The sequence below is a fragment of the Lissotriton vulgaris genome, chromosome 10 (genome assembly GCF_964263255.1).
Source record: "Lissotriton vulgaris chromosome 10, aLisVul1.2, whole genome shotgun sequence".
Lineage (NCBI taxonomy): Eukaryota > Metazoa > Chordata > Amphibia > Caudata > Salamandridae > Lissotriton > Lissotriton vulgaris.
In genome coordinates, this window is record NC_141698.1 from 549,586,276 (window position 1) to 549,600,909 (window position 14,634).

Consider the following 14,634-nt stretch of genomic DNA (forward strand, 5'->3'; position numbering starts at 1 on the left):
CTAAGAGGGAAAAAGGAAAGGGTTGCCCTCCACTCAAAACCTGTAATACAACAACAGACCCAGTCCAAAGGCGTCAAGGCATATCAGTGACTCTAAAGAAGGGGCAGTCAAAATATACTGCTACCAATCACTCTCTTATACAATTTACAAGGAGATGGTGCACTGTACTCCGCCCACTTTAAAAGACAAACCTGTTCTCCCCAACAGTACCACAGAACAACAAATATTGTGACCCAAAAGAGTTGGTCGCAAGAGTCCACACACTAGTGTTGGACTGAATTCTTAATAGAAAAAATGTGTGAGAAACAAGTGACGCCTCACGGAAACACCACCATCGGGGTAACTGGTATGTAATTTCCAAAAAAGCCCTGGCTCATCATCGGTAGTCACTTGCTTCTCAAAGAAAATAAGAAGAAAGGAAAAGTGTCCAAAACAAACAACAAAAATTGTGACAAACAGTGGAAAGCAGAAATCTCTGCTGGTGACAAACACAAACATAAACAAGTGCCTAAAAACACAGCACACAGTTCCCTTAACCAACTTTATTCATAGGGAGGTGTTTATATGCTGTTTGTGTTAAAAAGGCTGGTAGCTATTCATGCATACCATTACCTAATGCCAGTGCCGACATGTTTCACTGCTATAACAACTTAAGCAGGTTCATCAGGGCTCCGTGGAGGAACAGCGTCTTCCCGATGGTATTACGAAAACTTAAGATTAAGTGAAGGTGAAAATTCACTATTGGAGTACCCTGGTACCTTTCTGATACTGGAGCGGCTGGTATGACTAACTTGGCTGACTCTGGTGCACACAGAACTAGTGTCCAAAAGGGTGAGTGGCAGCATATGAGTGCAGCCCTGATGAAACTGCTTGAGTTGTTATAGCAGTGAAACATGTCGGCACTGGCATTAGGTAATGGTACGCATGAATAGCTGAGACATGATGAGACAGGGGCTTGTCTGGAAATTACATACCAGTTACCCCGATGGTGGTGTTTCCGTGAGGCGTCACTTGTTTCTCACACATTTTTTCTATTAAGAATTCAGTCCAACACTAGTGTGTGGACTCTTGCGACCAACTCTTTTGGGTCACAATATTTGTTGTTCTGTGGTACTGTCGGGGAGAACAGGTTTGTCTTTTAACGTGGGCGGAGTACAGTGCATCATCTCCTTGTAAATTGTATAAGAGAGTGATTGGTAGCAGTATATTTTGACAGCCCCTTCTTTAGAGTCACTGATATGCCTTGACGCCTTTGGACTGGGTCTGTTGTTGCATTGTAGAGGAAACAACAGTGTAGAAAGCTGAAAATCTAACCCACATAACAGTAACAAAAAGCTGGCACTGTGCCTTTAAGACAGCCATGACCCCTAGCTCCCATCATGTCTCAGGGGTGACAGTTAGGTCAGTTGTTCTTTCCAGCTCCTTCTGACAGGACCCTGGTCTCTACAGCCCTTCTTTTTTCTGATTTTTGTCAGAAATTACTTCACTTTTTGAGGTGAAACCTGTTTACTTCGACATTTTTTCAGTGTTGAAGTACTTTTCAACTGATTTTGAAGGGTTTTGGTATTGATTTCCATTCAGAAATGCCTCCCCTTATTGATCCTTGCCCCTCCTGTGGCAAAAAGAAGGCAAAAACAGGCTCTCATTCGGTCTGTATTCTATGTTTGCCTTCTGATGATCATGATCCTCACACCTGCCAGCATTGCCAGCTCCTGTCCACAAGAACTTTGAAGGACAGAGAGAGGATTCGCCTCTTTGGGCTGGCAGAGAGAAGAAGATCTTCCCCCAGTGGCAGGTCACCGCTGAAGAAGAAGGAGAGAGTATCCACTAGTAAGATTCAAGTGTGCTCTCCATCGGCGTTGGGCTAGGCGCCTCGAATCCCTTCTTCAGCGTCAAAAACGAAAAGACCATCGGCGGGCTTGCCATCGAGAGAAGACCGGTCGTCGTCGAGGATCACAGGTACGTCGATAACTCCGCCGTCGTCAACCAGGCAGTGTTCGGCGTCGAGGCAGAAATCTCCATTGGTGCGGGCTCACACAACGTCGAGAGATAGGTCTCCGTCGTCGCGGCGGCATTCGACGTCGAGACAGGCTCTGTCGTCGCAGAGTCACTGGCGATCACCGTCGAAGCGTAGATCTCCGTCGGCGTCCAGCAGGCGATTGTCGATGTCGAGTCAAGCTCGGCCGTCGCTGGTTCATCAGTGACTGGCGTCGAAGCATACCTCTCCGTCGACGTCATCCAGGCGGCGTTTGATGTCGAGACCGGTACCATCACCTTCGTCGGCTTCCAGGCGACATTCAACGTCGAGGTCTAGATCCCCTCCGGTGTCACATTCGACGTCAAGGCCAAGAAAATCGACGTCGAGGGATCGTTCGACGTCGAGGTGGATTTCTCAGTCGAAACGGTCATCGAGGAGATCGCAGGCACGCTCTCCCTCAAGAGCAAGATCCAGAGGCTCGACGTCGAGGGGACGTTCCGGAACCAGAGTCTCTCGCATTATGGTGACGCAGAGCAGATCAACGTCAAGGCACTTGCCAGCGACGTCTCCTTGCTCTTCGCGACGGAGGTCGCGCTCCCGAACCCATGGGGCCTCTTCGCATTCCATCGAAAGTTCCCCACAGACAATTGCTTCATCTCGCAGTGCATCCATGCTTTCCAAAGGACCTGTAGGTTCTCCTTCAAGGCGTTCTCTGAGAAGGCAGGGATCCCCTTCGGTGCACCTCTCACCCAGGTAGATGCAACCCCTACATCTGTGGAAGCCAGCATCGGCAGGTGCGACGCAAAGGGCAGCTGAATACTCAAGCCCGTTACATAGGTCTCCTTTGCAGCACCTGGTGCAGGAAGTGGACAAATCACCTTACACTTGCACCAGAGAGCGCCGGGGCAGATCCCCTGATCGAAGGTCTACACATGGCTGTAGGAAGGTACATCCTGACTATGGTTGCCCCCAACTTTTTGCCCTGTGTTTTAGCTGGTTTTGGACATAGTCGACCTGGGACCCTGCCAATCAGGACCCCAGGCCTACTGCTCTCTCTTTAAAATGGATTCCATGTACCCTAGGTACATTACCAATTGGTACTGGGCCACCTTATCAGACCCTGTAACTCAGGGCATAGGTGTACCCAGGGCTGCCAGGGGCTGCAGCATGCATTATGCCACCCCTGGCTGGCCTCCTAAATTTGACACAACTGGCTGCATGACAGCTGGGGCAAAGTCGTGTAATCACCCTTTGCTGTAGGTGTAGTATACCTATACCTAACCCTAAAATGGACACACAGATTCCTATCAGTCACTCCTATGGCAGGCCTTGACAATCCTGGAGGCAGAGTGCTTGGAATCGTGTGAGATGGTGCTCTGGCATGAGCTGAGCCTGTCTGCAGCTTGCGGAACCAAGTCCTAATAGCTGTTCCATGATATCGCATACCATATACTCTTAAGTGCATTATAATCCTCGCGGTTAAATGCTATCTTTGGTATTGCTTTATCAAAACATGTCGAGTAAGGTGTCATACGAATTGGAATACTAACCCCTCGCCAATTCTGGCGACGGGGTTAGCATTCCACCCTTCTAGAGGGACACGACATGTATGTAACTGTGAACCCCGGTTAAAGTTAACTGAAGCCTCAGCTCCACAAAATGGATGCTGCCACCACAGACACGAGTCTGACCTCCTGCTGCTGGGAGTCCTTCCAGCGAGGGAGGCCTGGACAAAGGGTTTCCTGTCCGGGGCGGTGCTAGCACCGTCCCAGACATGGTTTTGTGTATCCTGGGTAGGCAGGGCTTTTCAGGAAGGTGACTGCTGAGTGGCACCCCGGTGCTCACTACGCATAGGCCAGTCAGAACCAGTTCCAGGGGCACACCAGCCCCTGGCCTGGGGAAGTCCGGCAGGGGAGAGGGGTGTAACCACCCCCCTCCTGGTCCCACCCATAGGCAGGACCTAGTCACTGGGTCAGCCCCCTTTTTTAGTATAAAGATAGGAGCGGGCCCCCTGTTCAAATTAGATCATCTTTGGAATCAAGATACCACTTTCTTCGAAAGGACTTCACGATTTCTTCTTCAAGATTCTCCCTTGTGGCTAAGGAGTAGTCACCCTGCATCAAGCGGGCACCATCCTAAAGAACACTGCGGTCTGCTGCAAGTCCTTCATCACGAATCCGACGACCCAGCTCGACGAGACCCGGCTTCCCTGGCACCTCTGACCTCTACTCACCTCTACAGCCAAGCTGAGAACCGTGAGTGCGACGAGACCTCGAGGGACCGACGATCGCCAAGACTGCACGACATCTTTACTGCAAGCCCACCGTGTCCTCCACTGGTGAGTGCTTTGGGGTCCGAGAAGCCCCGACCCTGCGCAGCTCCAGCACCCAAGGTCAGCCTCCCTGCATCTCCACGATCTGCGTGGGGCCCCTTCTGCTGTTTGCTGTGCACCGCGTTGTTTGGCTACTAGCCGGCTGGCTTGTGGCCTTCTGAACGACGCCCAACGACTTCACGACTGCTGGTCTGGTTGCTCCAGACTGGCCCTTGCTTCCTTCTTGAAGAGAGGCACCCCGGACCCTCCTGGTCCACTCCAGACGCCATTTTGAGTCCACCGCGTGGGCTTGAATTTGCCAAGGCTTTGTTGCCCAATCCTGGGTCCAGCGACGCCGACAGCTTCTATCTTCGTGGGACAGATCGATCCTCCATCCTGGTCGCCGACAACGCCTCCTGGTCCGTGAGATCTTCGAGCTCAAGCGTCACCCACTCACCTTGTCGAGGTGGCTACCATCCGGTGCCCTCCTGGCTAGTAATCTCGAACTTGGTCCCCTCTGCTTTCAGGTGTCATCTATCTTCGAGATCCAGGCTTGGATCCAACTGAACTTTCTTCACTGGTCACCGGCCAGCATCTTTTCTTCCGGCTCCTGGTCCGTCTACGAGGATTCCCGACGTCTTTTCAGACCTATGCAGCTGCAGCCCCTGGGCTAGGTAACTTCGGCATTTCGGTGCCCCAGCGTAGCCTCACTATCCAAGGGTCAGAATCTACTTTTGTTTTCTCCCTACCAGGTCGGGTTCGCCCGAGAACACTAACTTTCTAATTCCTAGCTACCATAGACTTTTGTCCGCATCTCGCGTGAGAGTGCACACACTGCACCCGAGTCCCCTAGGCCTCCTAGAAGTAATCTAACGATTCCCTAGTCAAGTCCTAGCGATTCCAAAAGCTATTAGTACTGTACTTACCTGCTAGGAATTTCACATTCCACTTTCAGAGTATATGGTTTTCCGTGCCCCTCGGGCATTTGTATATACTGTGCTAACTTAAGTATTTTTGTAAGAGTTTTGGTTTGTGCTTAGTACCCTGTCCTCATAAAGAGTACAGGGCTGTTGTGATCTTTAATAAATAACTGTTTATTTTCATAACACTTGTGTGGTGTCCTTTCACTTGGTGTTCAAGGGGTATATGTGTGGTAAACAGCTGGCTTAACACGCCCTCTCGAGTCTTTAGCCTTAGACTGCTCGTATCCATGCTACTAGGATAGCTGGTCTATAAGGTTGACTTACAACCAATCATCAATAAGGGTTGCTGGACTGATACATAGTGTTCACTAGAATAAGTGACCACTGCATATCAGGCCACCTTCTCACAATGGCCATCGTAAAAGGCGACGTACACCATCTTGGTCGTCATCATCAACGCACTCATCTAAGAGGGATTACTCTCCCACCCTCACAGATAGTCCACCCAGCAGAGTGTCACCCATTGACGACGTGAACACTTTCCATAATGTGCTTACCAGAGGGGCACAGAAGTTGGGTGTTACCATGGCCACTACTCAAACGACCACGTCCATTATCTTTGAAACGCTGCATAAAAGATCAGTGTCGAGACCGTTGCTCCCCTTGGTACCTGGAGTCATCGAACCGGTAATGGATATTTTTCTGGCTCCAGCTTCAGCAAAAGCGACTCCTGCACGGATCTTAAAGAAGTACAAGCCGGCGGCATCAGATCCTCTGTTCTTGAGATCTGATCCTCCCCCTGATTCAGTTATAACTGAAGCAGCGAAGAAAACACACTTAGTGGAATCTTCTTCCTCCGTTCCTTCGGATAAGGACAGTAAAGCCCAAAACTCTTGGGGGAGGAAAGCCTGTGGTTGAGCGGCTTCCACGCTACAGGTTTCCAACGCTGCAGCCCTGTTGGGGCGATACGACAGATCCCTGTGGTTCTCTTTGGATCGTTTTAAAGAGAAGCTTCCAAAAGAAGATCAGCAGGACTTCTCAGAAATTATCCAAGAAGGTGCTTTGGTGTCCAACCAAGTAATAAGCACGGCAGCTGATGGCGTATCTCTGGCGGCTCATTCCTATGCGCATTGCGTTTGCACACGCCGTTACTCTTGGTTACGCCTCACCGCATTAAAGCCTGATGCACAACAGCGCATACTGAACCTTCCGTTCGGAGGTACCTCTCTGTTTGGCGCCCATACAGATGAGGAGATGGGAAGAATGAAGGCTAAATTGGACAGTTTGAAGGCAGTGGGCCTTCAGAAAAAGAAAGAATTCATGAGGCGTTACAGGCCATACAATCGTAAAGGTAACCAACAGAGGGTTCAAACCCCTTAATGGTCACAAAGCAAACAGGGGCAATCCCAATATTATGGCCGACGCTCATTCAGGGGAAGAGGAGGACACCAGCAGCAATCCTCTTCCACATCCAAGGCCGCGGGGAAGCAATGAGTCAATGCTTCCTCCAGCACCGTTGCTCACTCCAGTGGGAGGAAGTATAACAGACTACGCTCAAGAGTGGCGCAGAATAATGAAAGATCAATGGGTGCTAAATATACTAGAAAATGGATATGCGCTACGTTTTTGCGCGCCTCCAAAAGACTCACCTCTGGTAAAATCCAGTCAGCATCATTTGGACCTCCTGCGTCAGGAAGTGTCGACCCTTCTCAAAAAACAAGCAATAGAAGAGGTACCCCCAATGTGGAGAGGGAAAGGAATCTATTCAAGATACGTCCTTGTCCTGAAAAAAGACCAGCCAAACAAGTTCAGACCCATTTTAGATCTGCGGTTTCTGAACAAATGCATCAAAAAAGGAAAATTTCAGATGCTATCTCTTCATCAAATTTTTCCACACTTAAAGAAAGGCGATTGGATGTGCTCAGTGGACCTTCAGAATGCATACCTCCACATCCCGATCACAGCACAGCATCTCAAGTTCCTACGTTTCACGGTAGGGAGGGATCACTACCAGTTCAAGGTCTTACCCTTTGACCTAAAGTCAACTCCAAGGGTATTCACGAAATGCATGGCAGTAGTAGCGGCCTTCCTACATCGCAAGGCCTACACGTCTATCCCTACCTAGACGAATGGCTGCTAAAGGAATCATCTCCTCTTATGGTACAGGAACATCTTCTCATGTGTCTGAACCTGCTTCAATGTTTGGGACTGCATGTCAATCAGGACAAATCAGTCCTTCAACCAACCCAGTCAATCCACTATCTGGGGGCCACTATCAACTCCGCCCTAGGAAAAATGTTTCCTTCAGCGGAAAGACTGTCATCAATGAAGATCAAAGGCAACATCATTCTTCAAGCTCATCAGCCATCAGTAAGGCAAGTGGCTTCTCTGCTGGGCTCCATGGCCTCCTGCATTTTCCTCATACCCAACGCCAGGTTGAGGATGAGGCCACTTCAGCAAGACCTGGAATACAAATGGAATTATTCCTCAGGTCAGAGAAAACGACCAGATTCTACTATCCCTCATGGCGAAGAAATCCATCCTCTCGTGGATGCATCCACAGAATCTCATGGTGGGAGTTCCTTTTCATCAACCTCTGCCTGTGCAATCCCTGATTACAGACGCTTCTCTTCAGGGCTGGGGTGCACATCTAGGTCCCCTTCAATCTCAAAGAAGATGGACCTCCAACAGGCAGACTTATCACATCAACATGCTTGAGCTGCGGGTAGTTCAATTGGCTCTCAAAGCCTTTCAACCTGCTGTACAGTCAGAATCGATATTGATTCAAACGGACAACACAAAAACCATGTACTACAAACAAGGTGAATTACGTTCTCGTCCTCTGTCTCTCAAAGCCCAAACGATTTGGCACTGGCTGCTAGCCAGGAACCTATTGAGCACGGAGGTCCATCTGCCGGGGGAGCGGAATTTCGAGCAGACTCCCTCAGTCGTCACTTCTAAGAGCAAAAAGACTGGGTGCTCAACGACGACGTAGTACCGGACATTTTTCAGCAGTGGGGTCATCCCTACATCAACCTCTTCGCAGACGAAGAAAACAAAAAATGCCACGCCTTCGCATCCAGGTTTTACCGACCAGGAACGAGGGGGAATGCACTTTTGATAAACTGGTCAGGGACATTTGCATACGCCTTTCCACCCCTCCCTCTCATTCCGAAGGTAGTGGCAAAGCTCCTGAGATCCAGGATGAAAATTATACTAATAGCGCCAGACTGGCCTTGCAAATGGTGGTATCCAGATCTGTTACAACTGTCAATTCACCCGCATCAGAGACTTCCATGCAGGCCGGACCTCTTTACCAAGATGGGGGGGGGAGATTCTTCATCCCATCCTTCCCTCGCTCAGCTTGACAGCATGGCTCCTGAAGTCCTGCAGTATGGACATCTAAACCTTCCTTCGGTCTCCATGGACATTCTATTGAAGTCAAAGAGACCTTCCACAAGAACCTCGTACTCTATGAAGTGGAAGAGGTTTTATTTGTGGTGTGTACAGAAAGGTTGGAGTCCAGTTAATGGTCAAGAGCAGGTTATCCTACCATACTTGCTCTATTTGGCCAAGTCTGGATTGAAATACTCTTCTATAAAGGTTCATTTGGCAGCCATTACGGCTTATCGTAAGTCTCCTAACCAAGCTTCCTTTTTTCAAATTCATGTGGTAAAGGACTTCCTACATGGGCTAAAGAAAGTTTACCCTCCTGTGAGACCTCCTTCTCCTCCTTGGTAGTTGAACCTGGTATTGTCCAAGTTGATGGGCCCTCTTTTTGAGCCCATTCATAGAGCATCACTGCAACACCTTTCTTGGAAAGTGGTGTTTCTAATGGCAATCACTTCTGCGCGCAGTTAGTGATATTCAGGCGTGGTCTTCTAAAGAACCCTATACGGTCTTCCACCATAATAGAGTGGTTATGCAAACCCGGTATACAGACAAAATATTGAATCAAAAATATAGAATAGCACTAATATCAAAGTCAAAATATAAAATGGCGAAAATATCGAATGGACAGAATATAGTCAAGAAAAATATCGAATTTAAGATAAGAAATTTAATATCGATTTTCATAAATATAGAAAGTCAAAATATTGAAGTATGTAATATAGGTAAGTGTTTTGTATGTTAGTATATGTGTGAAAAGTGTATATTTATTTAATAATTTATTTTAAGTAATGAATTTTATGTTATTTAATGTTTGCGTAATTTAATTCTGTAGCGGGTTGTGGGTTTATAGGTGAATAGGGTGGGAAGTAATTTAATTATGATTAATTAAATATTTAAATGTATTTATTGGTATTTATTTTGAATTAATTGTTAATTATTTTTTAATTGGTACTTAATTAAATTTTATTTGGCAATTAATTTCACTTAAGTGATTAATTGATAATTATGTTAATTTTATTAATTTATTTTCTGTAGCGGGTTGTGGGTTTATAGGGGAATCGGGTGGGAAGTAATTTAATTATAATTCATTAAATATTGTAATTTATTTATTGGTATTTATCTTGAATTAATTGTTAATTAATTTTTAATTGGTAATTAATTACATTTTAATTGGTAATTAATTGTTATTAATTGTCTTAATTGATAATTATGTTAATTTTATAAATGTATTTCCTGTAGCGGGTTATGGGTTTATAGGGGAATAGGGTGGGAAGTAATTTATTGTAATTAATTAAATATTTAATTTATTTATTGGTATTTATTTTGAATGAATTGTTAATTAATTTTCAATTGCTAATTAATAAATTGGTAATTAATTTGTATTATTAGGTAATGAATTTTAATAATTCATTTTTATTTGTAGTATTAATAGATTAATTATTATATTATATTACATTGGTAATTACTTTTAATACATTTTTTATTAGTATTAATATTTAATGTATTTTTATTAATATATGAAGTATTTACTTTCCCTACTGTTGCACTCACTGGAGTGGGAATAGTAATTTTTACCCCTACGCTATCCAACGCTTTTCCTACAGTTGCACTCTCTGGAGTGGGAATAGTAATTTTTACCCCTACGCTACCCAGCGCTTTCCCTACTGTTGCACTCACTGGAGTGGGAATAGTAATTTTTACCCCTACGCTATACAACGCTTTTCCTACTGTTGCACTCACTGGAGTGGGAATAGTAATTTTTACCCCTACTCTACCCAACGCTTTCCCTACTGTTGTACTCACTGGAGTGGTAATAGTAAAGTTTACCCTCCCGCTATCCTACGGTAAAAATATTGTATTTTTTTTAATAATATTATGTTAATATATATGTTTTGAAAAATAAAATGGTATTTTTTTTGTAATTTATAATTTTAAGGTTATTTAAGTATTTTTAAGTATATTTTAGTTAATTATTTCTAATATTTCATTAATTTTAAATTATTTTTAAGACATTTAAAAAATTCGAAATTTTGACTAACTATATATTTTTTTCCGATATTTTTGATTCGATATTTTTGTACTTACCTGTTTGTAGATAGGAATTCGATATTTTTGTATTCAATATTTTATCCTCAATATTTGTGTTATTCTATATTAGTGTAATCGATATTATGTCAGTGATCTGTGAACCCACCCTTCCTTTCTACCAAAGGTTGTGTCGGAGTTCCATGTAAATCAGACGATTTCTTTACTTCTTTCTTTCCAAATCCTACGACACCAAAGGAAAGGGCTCTGCATTCGCTGGATCTCAAGAGGGTTCCCACGTTTTACTTGGTAGCCACGAAATCTATGAGAAAGTCTGACCAATTGTTTGTGAATTAAGGTTCTGTTAAAATAGGTTTTGCTGCTTCTAAGCAAACCATTTCAAGATAGATAGTCTTCTGTATAAAGTTATCTTACCAATTGGCAAATAAACCTTTGCTCACTTCCCCTAATGCTCACTCAACTAGGGGCAAAGCAGCAACAGTAGCTTTCTTGCATAATGTACCGATGGGGGGATTTGCAAAGCGGCAACTTGGAAATCGGTTCACTCATTTACCAGGCATTAATGCCTAGACTCAGACTCCAGAGCAGATACCCAAGTGGGCCAAGCTTCCTTGCGGAATCTGTTCCAGTGTTGATTTTTTCGGAGTCTGTATTCGCTTAATGGCGGTTTCCTATGTCTAAATAGTTTTTTCTGTCTACTTGCCCGCAGGATGAGTGGATGGTCTTGCTATTCTATTCATGTGCTTATGACTATTGATGAGGATCCCCAGGTAGAGAAAGATTAGTTACTTACCTGTAATCCTAGTTCTCTTCGAGGGGTATCCTCATCAAAGTCATAAGCAACCCACCTGCCTCCCCGGGCAAGTATGCATGTGAAATGTATATCTGTTCTAAAATGGTCTGCGGATATCCGCAAAGAACAACTGACCTAACTGTCACCCCTGAGGCATGATGGGAGCTAGGGGTCATGGCTGCCTTAAAGGCAAGGTGCCAGTTTTTTGTTACTGTTATGTGGGTTAGCTTTTCAGCTTTCTACACTGTTGTTTCCTCTACAATGCAGTCTATGTGCTGACAATGCTTTCACTTTCCTTGCAGGATTACCTTTTCTGCTGTATAATAAAGCAGTTTTTACAGGCTTTCTTTCTCCCTGCTTTATTGGAATGTATTTATGTGCAAAGTCTTCTATTACAGCATTGTTAAGCATTTTCAGAGAGGACTGCATTGTTTGTGTTTATATATGTATATATACATATATGTAGAGCTACATATATATGATATATGTTTTCCGGGGTCCCGCGCATGGGCGGGAATATTCATGTGCTTATGACTTTGATTAGGATACCCCTGGAAGAAAACTAGGATACAGGTAAGTAACTAATCTTTCCTGAGTCTTTTCAACACTGCAGGAACTTTTCCAGATGTACCCTGGGCGACCGGGAGAAGATTTGCCTTCATGGGACTGAGGAGCGCCGAAGGCTGCAATCTCAATATGAAGGTGGGACCTCAGGCCAAGGAGAGGGTATAACCTCTACCAGGTCTCTGTTAACAGCCTCTACGGAGCGTTCCAGGAAGAAAGGGGCTCAAAAACGACATTGTTCCCGGTCGACGTCGAGGATATCGACATGGAGAAGAGGTACGGCGTCTACCCGTTCGCTGTTGATTCCAGGTTCAACGTCAAGCAAATACCCAACAGCAATGTCAAAGACTGCATTCAGGTCGCAGTCAAGGCATCGTCGGTGGAGATCAACATCAAGGCATGGTGCCCAGAGATCGACGTTGAGGCGTTCTCTGAAATCGACGTTGAGGTATACAAGATCGACGTTGAGACAGACTCGAAGTTCGACATCAAGGCGATCTTAAATATCGAGACATCATCGACATTCATCGTCGACAAGCAGGCTAATTTCGAGACATTTGTCGACGTTGAGAACTCTATCAACATCGCCCAGACTTGAGGAGAACAGGAAGAAGAGAAGGCGTATGTAATCCTCTCCTGATTCAGAGTATTCCAGAACATAATCCCCATCTTCAGAGCATCAACCAGTGCCTCCTTTATCTCCTCCTCCGCCACATCCTTTACCGCCTCCTCCATCTCCTCCACCACCTCTGCATTCTCCACCACCTCCACCAAAGTCTCCTCCACTTCCATCACCAGTAACACCTAGGAGATCAAGGTCAAGATTGCGCCATCATTCTAAGCGCCATTGCCATGGTCACAGTACTCAACATGCTTCCACTTCCTCTCAAAGGTCCCATCACTGTCACCATCATCATTCACGGTCAAGATCTTCTACATCTAATGGTCGTTACTCTCCCACACTGACTGACTCTCCGCCTCCACGGGATTTCTACGGGGAACGATCTCTCCACTTTTCAAGAGGTTCTAGTGAGGAGAGCCATGAAATTATATATTCCTTTGTCGGCCCCAACTCCGACGACATCTGTCAGCTGTATAGCTAGACCCATGCTACCGCTGGAGCCAGGTCTTCTTGAACCAGCCATGGAGCTCTTTCTCACTCCAGCCTCCGTCAAGAGAGCGCTTTCTAGACTTCACAAGAACTATCATCCTCCAGAGCAGGATCCAGCTTTCCTCCGCACTGATCCAGCTCCTGCTTCCGTAATTGTAGTAGGGGCAAGGAAACAACATACCACTACTCTTTCATCAACGGTCCTTCCGGACAAACAAAGGCGTAAGTTAGACTCAGTAGGTTGGAAGATGTGTGGAACGGCAACAACATCCATGAAGGCAGCTAGCTCTGTGGGAGTCCTTGAATCAGTTTCTTTACCATCTACCCAGAGACAAAAGGGGAGATTTCATGGAAATCCTTAATGAAGGTCCGAGGTTCTCAAATCAGGTGATTAGTGCAGCAGCAGACTCTTTGTTAGTGGCCGCTAATGAATATTGCCATGGGATAGTACTTAGGCAAACCTCTTGGCTGCGTCTAACCTCTCTCAAACCAGAAGGGCAGCAAAGTATTCTAAATCTGCCCTTTGCTGGTACTACTCTTTTCAATACCCAAGCCGATGAGGAAATGTCTCGAATGAAGGCAGAGATGGAAACTCTCAAGGCAGTATGTCTAGAAAGACCTAGGGAACAAGGAAAATCTTTTCGGCCTTACCAACGCCGTTTCTTGTTTCATATAGGCCAGTCTTCCTCCTGGTATCAAAGCCATCAACAGGGAGGTGCACAACAACAACGGCCTTACCAATCGTATCACGAAGGCAACCTAGAGGAAGAATCTCCCAACAGCATCCTCAGGGGGAAAGCAGACTTCTGGGTTAAAGCCCTGAATCATTACTTCCCCCGGTTCAGTTCCCCACTCCGGTGGCGGAAAGCTGAAGTCACTACCTATAGAGTGGCAAAACATAACAAAAGACTCCAGGGTGCTGAATATTGTTCGCAATAAATATTGCTTACAGTTGATCACTCCTCCGTGTTTCATTCCTCCGTAGTCAACCAACTACCATCTTCCTCTATTACGAGCGGAGGTCAACATCCTTTACCAGAAGTTGGCGATGGAGCTTGTTCCTCATCAATAGCAAGGAGCAGGCATTTATTCCAGATACTTTGTTGTCAAAAAGAAAGACAGAAACAAATTTAGACCCATTCTAGATCTCAAGACAGCCAACAAGTGGATTTGGCGAGAAAAGTTCAGGATGCTGGCACTACACTTTATTTATCCTCAACTACGTCAAGGGGTTTGTCTCTGTTCAATCGACCTACAAGACGCCAATGTTCACATTCCAGTTGCAAGAAAGCATTGCAAATTCTTGAGGTTCGTGGTGGGACAGGACCATTACCATTACAGAGTTATCCCATTTGGTCTGAAATCAGCACCCAGAACTTTCTCCAAATGCGTGGCAGTGGTCGCTGCTCATCTAGGGAGACACTGGGTATTCGTCTATCCACATCTAGACGATTGGTTCAACAAAGCGTCCTCGCCCAAGAAGCACGCTTCATTACAACTGGACACACGATCTCT

General features: G+C 45.6%; 1 protein-coding gene across 1 annotated transcript in view; it reads left to right on the forward strand.

The window, feature by feature from the left end:
* NLRC3 (NLR family CARD domain containing 3) overlaps positions 1-14,634 on the forward strand; it is a 1,491,832-nt gene that overhangs the window by 814,439 nt on the left and 662,759 nt on the right. The window lies entirely within an intron of this gene.